This window comes from Daktulosphaira vitifoliae, unplaced genomic scaffold (genome assembly GCF_025091365.1).
Source record: "Daktulosphaira vitifoliae isolate Bord-2020 unplaced genomic scaffold, ASM2509136v1 Scaffold_5, whole genome shotgun sequence".
Lineage (NCBI taxonomy): Eukaryota > Metazoa > Arthropoda > Insecta > Hemiptera > Phylloxeridae > Daktulosphaira > Daktulosphaira vitifoliae.
In genome coordinates, this window is record NW_026099576.1 from 16,757,260 (window position 1) to 16,763,015 (window position 5,756).

A 5,756-nucleotide genomic window follows, 5' to 3' on the forward strand; every position below is an offset into this window, starting at 1 on the left:
TAAAGTTTATGCAATATATTAAAAAAAAAATGTTCGAACTTTATTTTGTCTTCATGGTGAAAACAGACATCAAAGTTAATAAAAAAAATACGATTTTTGTAAAAATTAAATTATTAAATATCAATTTCATACTATATTTAATTTCTATAATAAATATGTATTTATATATTACGCTTATAAGTCATCAAAATTATAATCATAATATAAATAAGGAAATAGAAAATAGGAGATCATGTTGCTCTTGGAATAATTCACCATTTTTTTTTTAAATTAAACACTGTCTTCAAATTTGAATCGAAGTATTTTTTATGATAGTGATTTTAATCTCTGTCGGATATCATCAATACTATGCCAACAAACTGTATTATCGTTATATAAAACATCAAAATTATTTGTATATTATTAACAGGTACTAATTTATATATTTTATGTTTATCAATAAACAATAAAATTGCAAGAGTGAGCCAATGATGACTGTATGGAGATTCAAAATACTATAAAAAGCAGAGCATCCCTCAAAGTAAGTGTTGGTGCTGGGAGTTAATCTGTTTTAATCGCGCTCTCTTTACAAATATTTATGTAAAATTTATGATTATAATTGTCAAAATTTTACGTGTAATTAAAAAACCAAAATTATGTTATTTTGTTTATTAGTTATTACTTAATACAGTCACTAAAGTTATTATAAGAACAAAGAAAAATTATGGAGTAAAATTTCAAATCAATAAGAGTTAACACTCATATTATTTTATAATCGTAGAATCACACCCTGAATTAAAATAATATTCACCTTTTATCCAATATACCTTCTCTTTATTATTTTAAGTTTTGAGTTACAATACAATAACCCAAGTAGTAATGACAGATTTATGTAAAAAAATAAAAACGCAAGAATTAATTTTCTTTACAAAAATAAAATATTTTGTTTAACTTTGGGAGCCTTTTTCATATAATATTAAAATCATCAGGAAAATTTATAGTAAATAATATAAGTTTTAATTGTGTATATGTTTATGTTAGCAAACTAGAAGCGTTAAATGGATATGGAGAAAAATGCCAAAGAAAAAATGGATAGACAAGAAAAGAAATGAGCAAGTGCTAAAAGAAGTACGAAAAGAAAGATAGCTAATGAAAGTGATTGAATCAAGAAAAATAAAGTTAATCGGGCACTATAACAGGGCCTTTAATAGGTGATGATGATAATATATATGTTTATGTCTTGGAAAATTTTCGGATTATTTTTAAAAGTTAAGTTGAAAAATTTCTATTTTGTATTCAAATATTTTAAGATGTGAACCCTTTCTTGTATAAAGAAAAATAGCCCAATTAAAGAAAATACATGTCGGATGAAAAAGGTTTATATAAAGTATTTATAATAAAATTTGATTGTTTATAGATTTTTCAAAAAGTTATAGCATTTTAACGTTGAAGATATAAAATTTAAAAACATAAATGCATAATTTTTAACTATGGTACCTATTTGCACATAGAAGATAAGACTTTGGGACAATTATTATTTTTGTAACACGAAGTAAATAATATAAGCATTATTTTACTTACCCCTATCCTTCCTTAGGACAATACCATGTAATCCAAAATATATACAAGTTAATAGAAAAAAAAATATAACAACACGGAAAAAGATGATTTTTTACAACAAAATAATATCTATTATTTAACTCCGGGGACCGTTTACATATAAGCAGTAAGTCGACAATATTTGTTTAACTTATAAAACATAATATAGACTTTAATTTAATATTTTTTGAAGCTTAGAGTATTTCTGGTACATGTTGAAAACTTAAGTGTAAAAAGTTATATTTTTGAGTAAAATTTGCTATTTTGAATCTTCCCTATGGACAGGTAAAGGGTTTAGATTTTCAAAAAAATTATATAAAATTAAAGGAAAATACCTAAGATATTAATTCTAAAAAATTATTTTGATTCTTTCATTTTTGAAAAAGTGAAGAATGTTTTAAGGAGAAATGTTGAAACTTACTGATTTTAAAAATCATAATTTTTTGGGGAATTTCACCATTTACTGGGAATGAGGGAAAAAATTTTAAGGATGACGTCTTCAATTAGATATGATTTATGATTTTTTAACGTATCGTTGAGAAAAATCGGACCAGTGAGAGCTGAGAAAAGGTAGTGATAGACAAAAAATCAAAAAAAGTAATATCAAAGAAATACATCATGGTAAAATTAATACCTTCTCAGCTTCACAACGATTATTTTAAATAAGATTACAACTAAATTTTAAAAATAAAATGTTTAAAACTGTTAATTCTACAATGTAAATTTTATTTATTACTTTTTATAAAAAATATTCGCTAAGTTTTTTCTTGTAAAGAAAATATAAAAAAAATCATTGAAATTGGTTTATTTTAACCATTAGCTTTTATTTTTCTACTAGGATAAAATCATATATACTTATAACTGCAGTTATAAGTGTACATGACTTTAATTGGTTCATTTAGGAAATAATTAATAAATACAAAAGTTTAATTTTTCTCATTAGATTTTATTAATCAAAAATTGTTTTTGAATTTTATTCATAACTTCAGAATTCGTGTTAATATTTCAGAATAACTGTTACCTTCAAATTTATTTTAAAGTTTTAAGTTTTTTTTTTAACGAAAAAAAAATTGCTTGCTCACTTTTCTTATATTGCCAGGAAAGTTAAAAAAGATAAAACATAAGAATTGCTTAGTTTAGTACTATTAAATAAAGTATTAACTATATTTTTAACTGAGTAGTCAAATAAAAGGAAAGAAAAAGAAAAGTTTCTACTTATATTTAAGTTGAATTTCATTTGTTATTAAGGAATATTGAAGAGAATCAGACTTCTCGGCTCTCGATTAAAACTCCTACTTTAAAAAAAATTATCATTTAACTATCTTCATAAACATGCGTTTGCAAGCTATTTATGACAGCGGTTTTCTGATTTAAATCTATACTGGTTTCAACTTTTCCTGTTTTTTACTCAGGTTTTATCATAATATAGAATATATATATCTTAAAAATTTAAATGTTTGATAATCCATTTTGATTCAATAAAATAAAGGTAGTTTTTAATAGAATAGCATATAAAAATCTGAACAAATAAGAAAATTAACTTTTAATTCAAATTTATTTTAATAGTTCAAATTTAACTGTATGAATGAACAAACATATTTTTGCATTTCCATTTTTATATAATTTTGTATGATGTATGTAACTTTTTAAAATAAGAACATAGAAAATAATAAAAAACAAAATAATAAATCATTAAATTAAGTATTAGCGTTTCTATGTGCAATTTCATATTTGCTTAACGATAATTTTCAAAATTTTTATTGCAGTTTCGCAAGAATATACTAGATTAGAATAATTAAATAGAATTAATATAGTGAAGAGTTTCATTGGGTTTTCGAAAAACTATTATGGCTGAATGTAGTACAAATATAAAATTATATTTTAGCATGACAAAATAAAATAATAAGAAGTAGGGCCCGAGGTTATATTCTTTTATCCTAATTTTCTTTTTTTTTTAACTTTGAAGGCTCATAACTGTTCAAATTTGTTATATAATACAAAAATAATTCAGATAGCCAAATTCGTTCGTTACTCTAAATTAATTTAGCTTTAAGGTTAATCTAAGTTTTCTTAAATTGCTATGTTTTATATGGCTAATATTTATATTTAAGTATACTACATATGTAATAAAAGGTTAAAACTTTTTTACAAAAAATTGTTTGTAGATGTTATGTTGTTTTTATAACTATGATAGTTCATACAAATTGACATATCCTTGTCTCAACTTTCGAGGAAATATTACTATCTATTTACTTAAAATAAAATTTTTTTTTACGTGGTTGAGTTGCTAATTATTATATCGTAGTCTTATTTATTTAAAACTAATTTGATGACTATATGCGATTATTTCTATAAGAATAATTGGTGAATTTTTAAAGTAAATTTTATGACTTATATGAATTGTATGATTTACTTATACATTTTGTTTTATTAAATGGATAATTGTTAAAAAATACAAACGAAGTTTTAAATAAATTAAAAACATTTGATTATAAAATTTTAATTTCTCAAAGAAAATGTGTAAAGCACAATTTTAATACAGACATACAAATTACGATTTCATAAGTCTATATACTGAAAATCTAATATTTCAATTCAAATTATATTAGCTTATACTGATTCGTTTAATTATAATCTTATAAATATCTTATAAACAATAGGTATATCCTACAATCCTTTAGTTTATTTCAACTTAAAGTTATTCGTTCATATGTAGTTTTAAAACCATAAAATAAAATTTCAATTAATTAACATATTTGTAACCTAAGTTGTGATTAAATTTAATACACAATAAAAATATAGGTAGTTAACAAATAATTTCTTGGGTAAAAAATGTACACATTCATACCTATGAATCGTTTATAGTTTATTATAAATAATATAACATATTTTAATATTTATACAACAGTTTTTCGATTTTTATCATTAGAATAATTGATATTCTGTGAGATTTAAATCTAATGTTATTGAAAGTTTTGTAAAATAATGGACATTTTGAAAACATTTGAAGTATTAAAAATTATTTAAATAGAATCAATACCTTTTGTAAGAAAATATTTTGATGTTTAAAAAACGTAATCTTACTCTTATTGTGGTGATTTCAATAAAATAGAAATCAATTTCTTTGTAATTATCATACTTATTTTTAAATTAACGAATTTTAAAATTCGTTCAAAAATAAATATTTAATAATTTAAAACTATATATTTAAAATTATCTTAAAAAGAAAATTGGACAGAACCCATTACAACACTAATGAGATTTTGAAATATTTTGTATACAATTGTTATTTAATTAATATACATATATTATAGAAAAACTAAATGTATCTTGACATTGAGCGAATACTATTTTTTTATAGTTTAAATAATTGATTATCTATTTAAGTGTATACTTAATAAGGTATACACTTAAATAGATAATCAATTATTAAAGAAATGTAAAATTTGTGAGAGTAAATTAAGTATGTACAGAATGTTTTTTTTATGTTGCTCCTGTTTAAAGTAATTCAGATTAACTAATCAACTAGGATTCATCGAATGGATAAACTAAAACCTGCCAGTTTTTGTAAAATTCCCTTATCAGTTTAATTATTTAGTAAAATGATATAAACTAGTAAATATTTTTTGCATGATGGAAATTTGAGTATAGCTTGAGAAAAGTTATAAGGTTTATTGAATACTAGTGATTGGAATTATTAGGAAAAAAAAAAATTCGTATTACAAAATTAAAAGTAGTGCATAACTCAAATAGTTAAAAATCATAATTCTACCATTGCTATTGTTTTCAACTTGTTTGTCTAAATAACATATATAAGTAATATGAATATAATTACAATTAATACCATTATCATCCTTATCAATATAAAATTACTATAAAATACTAGTAAAACATTATAGCTTCAATTAAAAACTTAGATGGTTATTTCTTGAAATTAAATTCGAGATTCAGTAGTGATTTTGATATAAAAAATGTAAACTTTTTAGTTGATAGATTTCGAGAGTTGATAGTTGAACAATTAAAATAATTATTATTGACATTGTTGATTTTAGTTTTACAACTGAAATACGATACATAAAGTCTTATTTTTTCAGTAAAATGTTTATAAATTAATTCTGTAATCTATAAATTTTGTTATGTACATATATATTCTAATTGCTCTTATAAAAAAAAAAAAA